General features: G+C 41.2%; 1 protein-coding gene across 9 annotated transcripts in view; it reads right to left on the minus strand.

Annotated features, from left to right (window-relative positions):
• The window catches only part of LOC135435898 (cubilin), a 53,360-nt gene that overhangs the window by 35,249 nt on the left and 508 nt on the right, over window positions 1-17,603 (minus strand). For 7 of the 9 annotated variants that reach the window (XR_010437451.1, XR_010437450.1, XM_064693151.1 and 4 more), the window contains exons 2-4: window positions 16,276-16,480; window positions 11,330-11,495; window positions 5,280-5,342 (exon numbers count right to left, since the gene is read on the minus strand). The gene's annotated coding sequence lies outside the window, so the exon portion shown is untranslated. The remainder of the gene's footprint in view (window positions 1-5,279; window positions 5,343-11,329; window positions 11,496-16,275; window positions 16,481-17,603) is intronic. The other 2 variants (XM_064693149.1, XM_064693150.1) reach the window with 2 other exon arrangements.

Below are 17,603 nucleotides of genomic sequence, written 5' to 3' on the forward strand. Positions count from 1 at the left end.
CAATTAGGCTTGAAGTTTAAGATAGTATAAATAAACTTAAAGCTAGAATACTAAGGAAAACCAACTAGGAAGCTTCTACAAAATCTACATTACATATCAGCGCTCTGTTATGTACTGCTGTTAATTAACAGTCAAGTGTTATTGCTGGCTCGCCCATAAAAACCATGTAACATATCCGTTTATGGCAGTCGCATCTTTTATAATACAGCAACAGAGCTTTTAAGGACTTACACAAGTTAACTGTCACAAGCTTTACACCGAAAGCTGCTAGTCAAGTTTTTCACACATTCGCCATTGTAACTGACAAAAGCTTTCTCAACGGCCATTCAATCAAATGGGCAGCTTTTGCATACCACTCAACTGTGCTGATTAGCAGAGAGCTTTTAGAACATGTTAAGGGCCCATAACTAATATCGGTATCATAACGCTTTAGCTGTGAATAATAATAAATTATCTTCAAGTGCATTAGATTAGCTTAGCTGGTACGTAACGCCCACATTCTTATGCCACGCACATTTATCAAATTTGGTGGCCAACAAAATGCGTGGCCAACCCGAGCGACGTCAATAACAGAAAGACATAGAGTAAAACTCATTTTCTCATTTTCACTATTGTCTGGGGGTTATCTAACACCGATTCGTATGTGTGTGTGTGTGTGTGTGTGTTTGTTTGTGCAGAGTTGTCCTTGTGGCTATTTCAGACACTGATAATAAAGTAAAAATTGCAACAATGAACGCATAGTTGTCATTGTCATGTTCAGCTGATGGTAAACAGACATAGCCCCAAAACAGCAACAGCAGCCACAGAACTGAGCATAACGCCCACACGTAACACGGACTCACAAAGTGCTCGTAATCAACGTAAAATTCCAGGCCACACACACACACACACACACACGTACGCACACACATTCCCACCTCAGTCAGTGGCTGTTGCCGTTAACGCATTGAGTGTCCTTTGCCATTGGGGCCAGCCCCAAAATTGGCCCCCGCAGCCCAGCTACCCAGCTGCCCCGCTGCCCATTTGTCCAGTACATTTTTCGTTTTGCTGTGAAAAAATGTCTGCAATGCTGCACTAATGTCATCAGGGCATATGCGTAACTAGGTGAATGTCTGTGTGTTTGTGTGTGACCGTGTGTGTCTACGTGTGTGTATGTGGTCATGTTGATTGCCCGGAAAGGGTCGGTGTCAAGGAATGGCCAGTTTCGGCTCAGTTCCTGTGCGGTTGTTTCTTGTAGCATTTCTACATTTTTATATTACAGGCGCTCATTAATGCCAAACAGAACTAGCTATAGGGGTGCACGTATGTGTATTTTCGTGTGGCGGTATATTTGGCAAGCGCACCTGCAATAATTAAGAGCATTATAGTAGAAAGTGCTCGTCTAGGCGTTACCCTAGTGTTATGGCTAAGTATAACTTATGATCTGAAAATTCGCAAACAAGAAATGTTTTTCATGAGAATTGCATAGAAAGGCGGCATTTAATGCGAGGGTAAATGAGGTCATGTAAGTGCAAAGAATAATAGAACAGGGAGGAGTTCGGGTAAACAAAAAACTGGGAGTAAGAGAACATCCGATTTGGGAAGGGCACGTACGACATAGAAAGAGCATGTTAAAGAGAAAAGCGGGCAAGTGAGAGAAAAAAAATAGAGCAACCGAGTCACAAAGATGGAGTCACAGGCTCTATACACTATAATCGCATCGTATTTTAACGCCTTTATGTGCTTCTTATCCTTCTGCCTTACTACCCACAACTATACTTCATTATACCCTATTAACTCATTATTTATAAGTACAGGGAGTAAAAATAAGTCCTTCCTCATAAGCAAAGCAACAGCAAATGAAAGCAGGCAGCACGAGTCCCAAGTCCTGTCGCATTCGACGCGCCTTTAATGCGAATGCTGCAATTTAGTTACCACATAATTCTTTATTTTGTATGCAGCGTACACACATGCATACACACACGCAAAAACACACTTCTACATGAGCACCCAGTTGTGGATTTTAATTGCAGCGAGTGTAGAGCAACAATGTAAAAAGGGAAGCGCGTTGCAATCGGGTGCAACCGACTGCGTAATACTTGCCTTATATATCACTAGTTTTCATTCCAAAGATGATAACTCTGACTCTTAAACCGTTGGGTCATATAACCCTAACGCTTTATTTATACCGAGTTTCATATTTTATTTAACGTAGACAGACGGACATACGGACAAACATTGCACAAAGCAAATATACTCTTTTCAGCTTGTGAACGGGTATTAAAACAAAAACCAAATGAAACGACATTTGTTTTGTCATTTTGAATGTTTGCGCTGTGCATTGGCATTGGGAGTGTGCCTGGCACACCCGCACACAGACACACACACACAAACACACACATACACATACACACACACCCACATACCCTTTTGTTTGTTGTTGTTGTTTGTATTTGTTGCTGCTGTCGCTATGTTTCTATTTGATGTGCTGACTGTTGCGCTGCTCCGCTTCTATGCCATTTGCATTTCCATTTTTGCAATTAGTTTTCATGCTGTGCATTCGGACAGACACACATACACACCCCACCACCACACACACACACAAGCACACAGCCGCACTCACATGGAGACATTTCGAGTATAATTATGTCTCCGTCCAGTCGGGCAATTTGTCAGTCAGGACTCGGGGTTTTAATGCGCTCGCTTAAAGTTGAAGCGGGCGGCAACAGCTGCTGCTGCTGGCCCAAATGCATTTTCCACTCGGAACGCAAAAAGGAAAAAAATAATGGAAAAATAGAACGAAGAAAAATTAAAAGCCAGCCACAGCCAATTAGAGGGAACTAAAGCGCAGAAACCACTTCAAAGTAAGCGCAGAAAACAGAGACTACAAAATAAGCATTGCAAATAGCGAACCAAAAGAAAAAAAAAGATGGTGGTGAAAAATGGAAAATGTACACCACACCGAATCCACAAATACTCTGACAGTTTCTGTGGCGGAAAAACTTAATGAAAACATATACATTTTGTTACATTTAACTGAGATCGAATCCTTGATGACTAGCAAAGTCGCAAATTTTAACCATATGCAGAGATATGATCTACTGTCTAGCTATAAACAGATATATCTTGAATGATATTACATAATTGTAAAGCCTTAACTATAATGAAAACTGTCAAGAAGTCAACATTATAATTTAAATTACTAATGCACAAAGGGAACAAAGTGCTTATACAGATTGCGAAAATAGGCGGACATCTCTGTCAAACGATTAGCAATACCCTCTACACGATAATGGAGGTGCTCACGGTCATTGGCTTAACGAGTTAAGAGGTGAGAGAAATTAAACTTAATACCTTAGGGCAAGTAGCAAATGTTTTTTTAATACCCTGGCTTAATTGGCGATTAGCTGTTGCTCTTCTTATGCTCATAAACTCAAAGTCAAAACAAAGGCTCTGTCAAGTGCATGTATTTAATATCTCAAGTAACGAATACCACAAAAACAAATAATATTAAATACATGAATTTATTAACAATGAGCCAGACGACAACAAAGTCAATAAATTTGTAAGATTTTTGATTTGGTTGGCTGAAGAATCAGCAGAAATGCATTTAAAATTTGGGTAAATGCATTTCGTCTGTGATTCTGTGGCAAATGTTCCTCGAGATTTCTGTTTGAAATGTATTTACGAACGTTGTTAGCAAGTCGAAATACTCACAGCAAGAATATCAAGAATGGCAAATGGCTGACTGAAACAAATGGCGGCTGTTGCAGCGCAAAAACTGCACTAAACAACAGCAGCAGCAGCTGCAGCCACATCAGCAGCAGCAGCAGCAACAACAACAACAACAACAACAGCTCAAGCTATGTTGTTATGCGCACTTCAACACCCGCGAGTTTGTTGCATAAATTTTGCGTGAGCAACACGAGGAGACAGTGACAGGCAGCAAAAGAAGCTCAACTGGCTAACTGACTAACTGACTAACTGGCTGACTGACTAACTGACTAACTGACTGACTGACGAGCTATGTGTGACTCAACAGGATTAAACTTGTTTCAGGGGCTATAGCAAGCCTAGAGCCAGTTGCCCGCCAAGTGCTTAATGCTGCATAGACAACGACATTAGCTGCAGAGTACAACGGTGCGTATGAATGCGCAATATGGGCAACATTCGTGGGCGTGGCACTGCCTTTAAACTCTTATACGTTCCAAGCAGTGACAATATTTATATATACACTCCGTTTTTTTTTTCGATGCCAAACATTTTGCGCATTTTTTGAGGCGACTTTTTGCTGCAGCCAAAAAAACAGTAAATGCATTACGATGGGGCGTTAGCGAATGGGCGTGGCATGCATGACTGCTTGTCAGATTGTCTGCCAGCCTGTCGAGTTGCAACCGAATGCAATATGCATGGACGACACCAAAGTCAGGGCAGATCTTCATCATCATCAGCATCATCATCATCATCGTCAGCTAGTGGAAATTAGCGAGACGTTACAGTGCAGCGTGTGTGTGAGCATGTGTGTGTGTGCGTATGTGTGCGTGTGTTGTTGTGTCTGTTGTTGTTGCTACTGTTGCAGTTGCTGCTGCGTGGCCTTTATGACAAATGGTAATTTAAATTTGGCTTTTGTTGCAAATAACGTGGCTGCGTGTGGCCTTCCCTTGTGTTCGTGTGACGGGTGTGTGTGGGTGTGTGGGTGTGTATGCAAAGCCACTTATTATGCTTCAAAATAATTTGTAGTTTATAATTAGAAAACTTAGTGCAGCATTTTGTCAGCTTACACACTGAAACCCATTTACGTATATATATAAAAAAGTACAAATCTGTGTGTCTAATTATCTATTTGTATGTGTGTGAGTGTGTTTATGTGCGCGCGTGTGTGTGTGACTGTGTTTGTGGTTCTCTTGAAGCGTGCTTGTTATGCATGCACATTTCTGAAAATTCTAAATATTTCTCTGCAGAAATATGCAGAGCTATTGCTAATAGTTTGGGGCATATGCGGCTCATGCGTAATGCATGAGCGCCGCGTGCATTGTGTGTTGTGTTGGTTGTGTGAACGTGTGCAGCTGGTGTAGTTGACTGGTCCTGGGGCAACAGTAGTGCTTGGATTGAGCTGCATATCAACAAGCGTCAGCTTTATGCAGCACTCACACACTTCTTGTCGTCCCAGGCGAGCGCTGCCCCTTAAAGTAGGCAACGCCTTTCGAGAGGGGCAAAAGTTTTAACTTGTGCGCAAACTGAGTGCAATTGATTTGATGCGGAAGAGTTGAATTTCGATCTATTTGTATAGGCACACTCACCATATCGTCTGCATTTAGAGCGCTTGGGTACACCACGTCCTAATCACGGAATATTTGAAGTTTCTGCAAAGATAGAAGCAAGGATTAAAACTTAATGGATAACGTTTGGCGACAGCTGCAAAAGCAGCTGAAAGTTGCATCTATAACTAAGACAGAACCAACAGGACTTACGCAATTCCTAACGAAAACTTGAGCCCAATATTTGCCTGGCAATTTACAGCAAAATTTTAGTTGCGTAAGGGGCGTGTCTGGCGTAGGGCAAAGTAAATAAAAGCCAAGCGTCAAATCAATTTCAAAGCGAAAGAGAATTAAATAACGACAGCAAAGCATGCGGCCAAATAGATAAAAAATAAACCACGCCAGGACACAGACACAGACACATGTGGCGCAGGCACAAGCGAGGGACAAGTGAAGCCGCAAACAAATTGTAAAAAATGTTGAGCTGGATGCGAACAGGATGGCTGCGAAGGCAAGGCTGCCAGCTTGGTAGCTTGGTAGCTTGGCAGCTTGGCAGCTGCTCGGCATTGGCAGCACTTTGAGCCGAAATCCCAGAGCAATTTATCATCTCTATGTTTAAAATTTATTACATTTATTTCATGTTGTTTGCCTTTCTCTTGGCCCGCAATGCTTTTTTCACTGTGTATCCATGTGCTCCATGTGCCATTTCATTTGTGCGTGTCTGTGGCTCTCTAACAATTCCCAGGCAACGCTTTAAAGCCCATAGTCAAGTATATCCAAGGTGGCAAGTAAAGAGTTTCATCGAATTCCCGCTTCATCTAACGCCATCCCTTTTCCATCTCTGTCAGCTTGGGCGCTGAGTTATGGCCCAGGCTCCTGGCTTCATATAATTGAATTTATCGCCGTGTCTGTATTCATCAACGTCAGGCTGCAGGACAGAGTCCTTGCCAAATGACTAACAAATGCTGTGCGATCAAATTATAGCATCAAAGATTATGCGCAATTGCGCATACGCAGCGTTTGACAGGGAGCTCAAATTGAAAATACCTTCAACCATACGATCCATCCCTCTGCCTTCTGCCTCCTGCTCCATCAACCAACAACTGCCCCGGCGCCAAATTGCTCTCGATATCAATTTCCCTGGCAAAGCTTTTGTTTTGCTCCCGCTGCTCTGGCAGCTCTGGCCACAGCTGCAACAAAATCCGATTAGAGTGTCATTCTGACCCGCATTCTGTGCACCTCCCCCGTCCCGCCACTTGCACCGTCCCGCCCCGCTTTACCACTGACAGCGTTTTTGCCGTGTGCCACAAACGAAATTGTTTAAAATTGTTGCCGTTTTGGCTGCTTTTTGTTGTTCTCTCAACGGACAGCTACCAAATCCAATACCATCCACTGGCTGCCAAAATCTCGCCCGGCCCCGCTCTCCCCTGCGCCGACCACCTATGCAATGCCAAATCAATGAAGCCCGCATGCCGCATGCCGCATGCCGCATGCCACACTTGTTTCCAGCAATAATTATGATAAAGCTGCGAGCAAATAGTTCGAATAGGTATATGGCATGTGTGCTTCGCACTGACCAGCATTTAAATTGCTTTCCATTAAACGACGCTAATGGAATCAGAGCCAAGTCAGCAAAATTAATGCAATTTCAGCATCAAATTAAATCAATTTATCCGCTGATGTAAAACCAGGCGAGCGGACCGTCCGGCAGGCGGGCGGGTGTTCACTTTGCATTTGCCAACATTTTGCCACATTATATATAAATCAAGAGTCAGGGACGAATCTTCAATGCAGCTGCACAGAGATTTTACAAATACGATAAGAGCTCAGGTTGAAGGGCAAGTCAAGTGGATTAAAATGCAGTAAACTGAGCTTGCGTTTTCAATAAATTCACATTTCAATTGAAACTGAACAAGTGCTCTTGCAGCCAATTACGCACAGAGAATAACTAGATAGATAGTAAACCAAAATGCAATTAAAAGATCAGCATGACTATGTCATACTCTTACAGCATACAAATTTAATAATTTGGGCATAGAATGAATACTCTAAAGTAACTGAACAAATTCTTTACACGGATAACATTTATATTAAGATCAAGATTAAAGGTTAAAGATTACAAATTTGATGTAATACTTTTAATTATTTTATATTTTATATCATAAGGTAAATGGTAAATTTATCTGAAGGAGCAGATACTCATAGTTTTATTCATTTATGGGTTAGATAAACAATTATCTGCAAATAAATACAAATGCAAATGCTTCAAGATGCATTTTCCAGTTCACTACAAAAACAAATTGCTCAAATATTGTTTGTTATTTATATTGAATTATTTTCTCATTCAGAAAACAGGATATTTGTATATATATTCTCATTTTGTGGAAAGCGAAGGTGGATACACAAAATGTTAGATAAAATCAATTTGTTTGAATAAAAATCTTTGCTTCTCAGCTCTTATAGTCTCTGCATTCAACTTGATCAAGTAATACACGTATTCAAAATTAAATTTGTAATTAAAATTTACTCGTACTGATTTAAGCACAACGTCTCAAACTATATTTTGCATGGATATTTAAATTAAATGATTTTGAGGTCGATCGAAGGCAAAACAAAAAGGTTTCATTTGACTTTACTGAATCTTTAGACGGACTACAAAAGTCATTGAAGCATATGTTAATTCTAGTATAGCATTTAAAAGCTTTGAAGCCGAAAATGTAGCCTTTGGTATTCCAAAAATTGTGAAACACCTTTCACAAAGATCTTTGAATCCAATTTTCCGCGAATTTTCCACAGTTGCGGGTGAAATTTGCCAAAATCCCAAATACACGTATTCACTCATTTTTTATGTCGATTTTTCAAAATAAGTTTGAAGCCGGTCAAACGAAAACAATTGGCTCTTATTTTCCACCCAAGAGGTGTGGATTTTCCGAAAAATGTGAGACACTTTTCAAATGGATTTGAGTAGAGCTTTCAAAACAAGATTGAAGCCAGTCGAGCGAATCTTTTCCATTCAGAAGGCGTGGATTTTTCGAAAAGTGTGAAATAAGTCTAAAAGCTAATTAAAAAAGAGTTCGAGACCAATCGAATGGTAAGCAAAAAAGTTGCATACAATTGATTTCCATGATTTTTCCACTCTTGCGGGTGGAATTTCGTAAAACCTTTTCTTAACTTCTCGTACCTTCAACATTCTATTATCCATTAAATAAAGCTACTTAAATGTACACGAAAACAAAGGAAAAAACGTGAAGCAAATGAAGGGTAACATCCAAAGTTTATTTCATCTGAAAACGGCTGCAAATATATGAAATACAAAATGTCAACTTGTTGTTTTCAATGGCAGCTCAAATGAAATGGGCAAATTGTAAATGGAACGCCTGCCGAACTGAGTGTCAAACATGCGTTTAAATCAATTGCAGCTGTCAGCTGCAGTTGCAAAATGGAAGCTGACAGCAATGCGATGAATGCTGCTTTAATGATAGCAATTAGTCGGTTGTACGCAACAATATTGGATTATTGCTTGTTATAGACACGCATGTGTGTGGCATCAACATCTGATGCACTTGGTATAGCCGTAGCCGGCTGTCAATGCATAACCAGCAATGCGATATCCTTGTCAAGCAGCATAATCCATTTTCATGGCATGCTCTTTGTCTGCGCTGGCGCTGGGTCAAATTGAAAAACTCCCACTGACAATGGCAAATGGCAAGGCACACAAGCCCACACACACCCACACAGGCACACAGACACGCACACACACACACACACACATATATGATGTATTGTTACGACTGGGCGCATGCAACATAAATTATCAAAGTGCAAGTTGCAAATTGCTTGGCCTTCGGCCTCGGCAACAGCAGAAGGAGTGCAAGGGCACGAAATGTGCACATAATTCCAAATTTATTACGAATTTACGTGCCGTGTCACATGATGCATGGGCTACACCGGCGGATACAGGAGAACTTGCAACAGAAAGCAGAAAACTGAAAGCTGCAGACTTTTGGCCAACGTATGTACGCGAACCGGGGCGAGCAACTAGCTCAGGTAACCATGGCACGTGTGGGCTGTGTATGTCACATGCAAATAAGGCCACACACACACACACACACACACATTGGCACCTTGTTTAAGACAAGCCAACGCCTTGCATCGCCTTTTGTGTCGACTTCCGACCGCTACCGCCGCGCATGTTGTGTCCACTACCACGCCCCCGGCCACGCCCCATATAGCTGCTTAGCTCGTTCCGATTAAATGCCTCATTGCCTGGCATTTCAATTGCAGCAAACGGCCGCCGCAAACTCAAAAAGGAGCCGCCTAGCCACCGCCCGTTGTGGCCCGTTTGTGAAGCCACCAAAGGCGACAACGCCCAAAAGAATGTGGTGCACTTGTGTTTGGCTTTTGTGCCGCTGTGCTATTATCCTCCTGCTGCTGCTGCTGCCGTGTGTCCTGCAGGGCCTTGGGAGCTTGTCTATTAAACATTGTTGTTGTCGCCAGCTTTTCCACTTTGCCATTGTCCTGGCCCAGATTGTTGTTGCTGTGCACCTAGCAACAGCATTAGCCAAGCAGCTAAAGGATATCAAGCAAAAGCTGTAAACGTGATTGGGACAGGACTTTGCGCAAAGTAAAAGATATCACAGGACATGGTCGACGTTATATTAAAAGGCAAATCAAATTTCAATTTAACGATAAAAAGTGTAAAGTGACACAGAAATCGTTTCCCATTCGCTTGAATAGCAAGTTGAACATCTGTGAATTTAAAAATATATTTTATGCGCTAAAGAGCTTTTCCGTTCTAATCTTTGTTAAAATAAAAATAATAATAAAATAATAATATTGTATTGTGATATCTTACTAAATGTAAAATTCTTTAAATTAGGAAGAAAGAAAGAAATGAATGACCTTTTTCACTTTTCTTCTGTTTCTGAGTGGCTTATGACATCATAAAATAACATTAAAAAAGTTTTCAATTAGTTTAAATTATTTGATTCCTTAACAAATACAAAGAGCAGACGATAAGCACAGACTGTATTTTCTACCATATTCGCCTACGAACTAGCAAAACTTTGAAATCAACATTTTAGGCGCTTGTCAGGTTCAATCAAGTCTCATGGTAGACATAGGTATTATCTTTTTGCAAAATCAATAAAGCTTTACATATAGACGGATAGTGGACCGCTGAAAATTGGGCAGAATAGTCAATGGTTATGTCCCTGGCTATCACACTTATCCAATATAAAGATTTTCAGCAGCTTAGTAAACCCGATTCCTGCTACCTTAGTTTTCCAAAAAAGAGGTTCATTCAGACAATTTCTATTAATATCCCTATCTTCCTATAGTATACAAATCTTTGCTTAAACAAAAAGCTTTATTCGGTACGATATTAAATCTGTCTTTTGAGATTTATTTTTTCAATATTAAGGCATTAACTTATGAAAACTACTTATATCAGAAACTGTAGTTTTGAATATATATCAGTTCCTACAAATATACTTTGTGTATCTAGCCTGTGAGTTTATTCTCCGCAAATGAGAAAATAAAACAGTTTTCTTTATTGTGATTTCAATCTAAACAATTGTTCAATGCATATGCCTAGTGGCATGTGCTCTAGCTACTCCACACACACGCCCACGCCCACATCCCATCGGTCCATTTACCAAGCGTGTGCTGCATTCAGATCAGTTGATTAGTGCAGCACACAAAGGCTGCTTCGCATATAAGGATGAGCAATGAGAAAGCCAAATGCCTGCAGGACTAGGCAGAGCAGCGATAGCTGAAGCAATGCCAGCGAACACACAAACAAGATATATATATTATAATGGGCGAACTGATATGGGGGCAGTGGAAGAGAAAGAGCTCTGGGCTGCAGAATTAACGCGTGACTGCTGCAAATTGAAAGCAAATGAAACTGAATTGCACTTTCATACAGTTTCAGCTACAACAGTGGCAACAGTGGCGCCTTGCCTTGTCTGCTTTCACTGCTTTCTCTGCTTCTATGTCTCTATTGATCCTTGCCGCTTCGCATAACCAAGGCAATTAGCCAAGATACACGCGCACACACGCCCACACCAACAAGCATTTCTCATACTTACATTTATTCTCGTTGCATCGCATGGCATTTGCTGTTCCACTTTGCCCATGTCCTTGCCAGCGCTACATTTTCAGTTAATTGCTTCAGTTGTACCAAAAAAAAAAATAAAACAAAAACAAAAAACTATAACAGAAAAAAGTCCTTTGTTCCAACGCTGAAATTGCTGCCTGCAACGAGATGGAGAAAAATGGAAAGGATGAGAAATGGGAACTGAGCTTTGTGAGATAAACGAAGTAGAGCAACTGCTGCCAGTCAACTCGAGTTGCATGCAAATGCGAATTGGCGCCGCACAAAAGGCAATGTCTGCCAATGATCCTTGATGATGCCACTGTTGCTGCCACTGCCAGTGCCACTGCTGCCACTGCCACTGCTGCTGCTGTTTTGCAATCCTTCGCTGAAGCTAATGTAATTTTTGCAAATTTTATGTGTTTGCAAACGCGCTGCAATGCATTTGTAACTGACAGCTAAATAAATATTTATGTATGTATATTTATATATAATTCAAGAGTCAACATTAAGCCTCGATTCGTATAATATGCATTAACCCCGAGGGCTCCCTGGCTGGCTGGTCAATTATGCCACGCACGTAACAAAGCCACCATAATTGCCAAAAGGCTATGCAAATTGCGGCCAGCCGCAAAGTATGCAATACAAATGTATACAACGGCTTGTGTGGAGCCAAAAGCAGAAAAGAATGAAACACGCATATCAATGGAATTAATTGGCAATAGACAAAGAGAGACGTAGCCAGCCGAAAAGGCAGAACAGCAACAACAAAGCGCAGCGCGTATCAATCTCAACAATAACAACAAGGCCCACACACACAGAACACATTGACACACGAGTAAATTACAGCCAATTTTTATTGCTGCGAAAACAAAGGCGCAGCATATTATCACAACAGCTACAAAAACTACAACAGCAGCAACAACGGCAATCACAGGCAGCATGGCAACAAAATGGCGGCACGCAGCATAGGCGACACGGGGCGTGGCTGGCGCTGGGCTGACGTCTGCACGTTCCACTAACAATAAATGATAAAACATAAATTCACACACACATACGCACACGTGTGTATCATATCGTTAAAAGTCAATTGTAAACTTATGCGCCTGAAGGCAAAGCTACAACTACTCTCACACACGCACACAGGCGGAGACATGGCTGAGCATGTTATGTGACGGCTGTAGCCGAAACTGTTCGAATCATAATGCCGCCTTATCAGCAGCATTTAAATCAGCGCCTAAAACGACTGAGACGCAGGCGGAGGCTCCGCTGCTGCAGTAAGAGAAACCACTGAAGCGGCAGTTGGATAAAAGTTACATTGACATTGCCAAAAAAAAAAAAAGAAGGAAGAAGCGTCAACGAGCATTTGCACACATACACACATGCACACACATTCACACAAGCACACACACATGGAGCAAGAACAAACGAGGCGTAAGAGCAAATGCCACAGCATCAACACGAGAGCGAGCAAGAGAGCGCGCCTGCGCCGTTCGCCGTACACCAATAAATAAGAGCGGCGAAATGAAGAGATTAACGATGCCAGCGAAGTTGTCTCTGCTGCGGCCACTGCTCCCGCTGCTGCTGCTCTGCTTCTGCTAACAGCGGACTTTTTATACTTTAGCTAGAACCACAAACTGTTGTTGTTGGTTCTTTTTTTTTTGTTTTAACTTTTACCTTTTACCAATTCGCTTGGCTTTTTACGCCCTGCCGCATTTGTCGTTTCTTCGTATTGAATTGAAATGCTCACAAATGTAGGCAATATATTTTGCGGCTTCTGGTTTTAATATTCAAATAAATATGTTCGTTATTTTAAATACGTATTAGTTAGTTGTTTTTTAGTTTAATGACATAATCCTAGCTCATCACAGTGGGCCCCTTTATGGCACCCGCGGGTACGCTTTTGCGGTCAGAGGCCGTTAAGACATGGATACCGAATCAAACAAAGATGCTCGTTTCATGCGTACGGCGTCATTTTTTGGCATTTAATTAAACAAAAAAAAGATAAAAGTATCTCAGCCCGAAACGATGTATAAGTACATGTATGCACATAAGCGAGCGTCTTATATCGCCTTTAGGCATGCATCCTGCAGCGTCAACGACGCGCTCTCCTGCTGCTGCTAAACGTTTTGCAAATAACTATTTTTTATTCATAAACAAGCAACAACACACAAAACGTGGCACACTCTAAGCGACCACTTAAGTGTGTTGCCCCAACAACAACAACAACAACAGCCAGAACAACAATGACAACTACGCTGCCACAGTTGCATGCAGCCTTCCCCCTCCCCTCACCTTTCCCTTCCATTTGCCAGGGCAGCTGGTTGCGTCCAGTGCTGCACAAGTGGAGCGCATGAATGAATGAATGACAGACTCGCCGCTGGCAGCATGAGTGGGCGTGGCCGCTGCTTACCCAGTGCCCCCATTGTTAAATGCGACTGCTGTCATTACTCGACATGCCTGCCTGCCTGTTGTTGTTGTTGTTGTTGTTGTTGTTGTTGTCTGCTGTCATTTCCATCTAAGTCCACACCAAGTGCGCTCCAAAAGCGACCAGGTTTTTAACCATGTGTGTGTGTGTGTGCGTGTTTTGTTTTTATACCCTGTACTCATTCAAAATGAATTGAAACGGGTATCCTGAAAGTTGTGCCAGTGTCAGCGAAGGACAGTACTTGAGTTTCGCATACCCTTTTCCCTTCACGCTCTGATTGCAAGAGGTATTATCCTAATTATTGGTATATGGGGGTCAGAAGAAAAGCAGGCTTTTATCTTTAGATTCTTCCTGTCATATAGCTATTGTGTGTAGCACTTCGAATCTGTGTACAGGGTATGTGCCAGTCGGGCAACATGGACCAATGCGCTGTTACTGTTTTGAAGGTATGCAGTGCTTGTTGCTCTCGCTTGGCACCCTGTGGTTACTGTTGCTGCTATTGTTGATGTCTCCTTCTGTGCGCACTGTGCCATTTGTGTATTCTTTTTGCTTAGCCCACTGTGCGGGCGCAGGGAGCGGCAACCGAGGGCTTTTAGCCGTTGGGCAAGGGGGCAACAATCAACATAGTTAGAATTGTGAATACTTTATCTTTGCTATTGTTGTGGCAGCGAGACCTGCACATGACTTACATATGGAACCATGTCCGTCATTTGCAGGCAATTGTTGTTTATTACAGAATTCAATATTTTACAGCCCACTTGTGGGCGCAACATAGCGAATGTTGGGCGCTAAACTGCTTGAAACAACATTTCAGGGCAGCAGCAACAACAACAACAACAACAAGAAGAAGAGGAGGCAGAAATACATTTGTAATTAAGAAAGTTTTGTCAGAAAGGCACTTGAATGAAATTTTAATTTATTTCGAAACTGTGCGTTGTGGCATTGTCATTGCCATTGCCATTATTGCCACGACAACAACAACAACAACATCAACAATCGAGTCGAGCAACAAAAACTTTTCTAAAGCGTTGACAGAGACGAAAGCAAACAGACAGAGAGACAGACAAATAGACAGACTGACTGACTGACTGAGTGACTGACTGGGAAGCTAGAAAAGCTATTAAATATTTAACCTTATCACAGTCATTTGTTTTGTGGGCGTGGGCCACCTTCTCGGCTTTGCATTCGATTGGCATTCGGCGGCATTTAAAAAAGCGCCTCAAGGATGCGTTGAGCTAATTATGTTGGCCCCACGAAACGCTTAAGATATCAACACAATATTCGGTAATTAACCCAGCTAAATGCGATACTTTAGCCAAATTATGCGACCAGGCATACGGCAAAGACATCTTCCACTTGGCCATGAGGCGACGTGCCCTATGTTAATGACAGGGCAATAATGCCTAGAGCAGAAACTGCGTGTGCATGTGTGCGTGTGTGAGTTTGTGTAGACTGTATACCCTAGCATATATATGTACAGTGGTTTTCTTATATGTACTCTTGCTTAGTCTGCACCCTTGCCAAATGGACTACATTGGTAACAAATAATATTAAATTTAGCTTCCCTAGGAAGACTCATCTTAAATTAGAAAGTTTCAAGGAATTAACTTATCAACATGTGCCATATATCTATGTATAGCGCATGTTGGACTCAAAAAGATAGCTTCAATAAATTCCATGATATTGGCTCAGCAAAGGCGAAATAATCGTATATAAGTATAATATAACTATCTAGTTTATAATTAATATGTATGCAAGGGTATTTAATCTTCGATAAACCTCTGCGTTGTTGTTTTTATTTGTTTTCCGCATTATCGTGATTAAAATTTTGCTTTTTAAGTTAAACGCGCGCACGCCATTCTCAACTGTGCAGCATTCTTATCAGCAACACCTACCAAATTATAACGTACACCGTCCCCCACACCCCCCTACACACAGGTTTCCAGCACGACTAAAACACAAATGCTACGCTATCAGCAAAGAGCAAAAAACAGCAAAGAAAGAGAACGCGTCAATGCAGACACCAAATAATAAAAGAGAAGACTTAAGCCATAGCACAGCAGGGCTTCGTTTTGTTGTTGTATAAGGAGTTGAGCACAAGGCGGGTGCAGCGGTAAACATAGCAGCTTGCTTCAGTCTCTCTCTCTCCCGCTCTCATTACAGCCGCTGCCGAAAATCGCCCATCATCCATTTTTATTTTATCATCAATTTTATTACGCACAAAGTAAAGAGGCGCAGCCAGAGCCAAAGCCAACGGCAAAGGCAGCAACTTGATGATGTAGCAGCGCAAAAACAACAACAAATCGCAACCACGCTTACAGACACGTACACACACACACACACATACACGTGCATGGTACTTCTGAGAGCAGCAGCTGAAGACACAACACGCCCTTTTTGATGTTTGTATTCGCTTTTTTTGTCACTTTCTCTGCTGTTTGACTTCTGCTTATTTTCATTTTTTCTGTTATTGTTAAGCTTAGAGAGTCTGTAATTGTTGTAGTAATACGCACCTACAGTAAATACCGCATTTGAGTGCAGCTTTGTTTTTTGGCTATATCCTTTTGCTGTTGTAGCTGATGAATTTGTGTGGATTATGTCGTTGATATAGTTGTTGTTGTTGATGTTGTTTTTTTGTTGTTGCTGAACACTATTGTTGCTGTTGTTGCGGTTGCACTTTGTTTTGCCTTTCACCTTATGCAAATATTTGCGCAAATCCTTATGTAAGGAAAAAGCCGTTATAAAAATGGATTAGCACTGCACTACACGAAATTTAGCACACATTAAAGATTATACGCATATGTGTATATACAATGTGTATATGTATGTATGTTCAGTATATACATAGTATATATTCATGTGTTTACTCTGGCTGTAGCTCAGCTATGTGGCAACATTGTCATCTTTGCGCCAGCCACGAGTATTCGCAACTAAAACTCTGCGTTAGATAAGCACCAATTGCGTCTCCGTCAAAGCGCAGAAACCATCACGACACTCGGGCACTCGGGGCACCTATAGGAACGTAGCTGCTTCAATTGGAGACCGCACAATAAACCCAATTTTACAATCAAGTCTGACACTCAGCTTGCACGCGCGCGTTAGTGTGTATGTGATTATGTGTGTGTGTGTGTGCCTTGATTGAATCAAGAGCTTGCTAAATGAACCGATTTAGAATTACTTTGGGCACACCTTAACTAGATCTAACAAAGCATCTCATCTAAATAACTGAAGTACACCTATTTGTGAGCTGGCAATCAGCGCTTATTAAGAAATCGGCTACATTTTGATTTATAAACGACCTCGTTGCGCATTCCACTTATTTAATTTGAAAATTTCGTGGAAACTTTCAAGAATTCGTACAACTAATTAAAACTAAACCACAAAAAAAAAAAAAATCAAGGAAAAAGTGTAAACTATATAAAACAAGCTTTATTATTACATATACAGCTGTTTAAGAAATATAAATATAAAATACACTTTTAAATATGAATCAAAACAAATTATTTTTTGGCTATTTTAAGGCGCTTTGTAGCTTCAAATCATTTTTTTGTCATTTTTTAGGCAGTTATTTGGTTCTCCATTCTTGTTGTTGATAAATTCGCAATTTCTTTTTTTTTCTTTTTGGGAGCGGCCTGAAAGCAAAGCAGCGAAAGTAAAGATTTTCTCTTTGCCATTTGGTGCGGAATTTGTATTCAATCTTTCAGCCAATTATTTACTGGAGCTTATATACTGGAGCTAGTGTATATTCGGTGGGATTTTTCGTTTTTTGTTTATAACAATGTTTATAACGATGTGCGAACGAGAGGGATTGCCTTTTATTCATTTTTGTCCTTATATTTTT

Source organism: Drosophila montana, unplaced genomic scaffold (assembly GCF_035044405.1).
Source record: "Drosophila montana isolate Dmon_TW-CO22-7 unplaced genomic scaffold, ASM3504440v1 contig_3733_1, whole genome shotgun sequence".
NCBI lineage: Eukaryota > Metazoa > Arthropoda > Insecta > Diptera > Drosophilidae > Drosophila > Drosophila montana.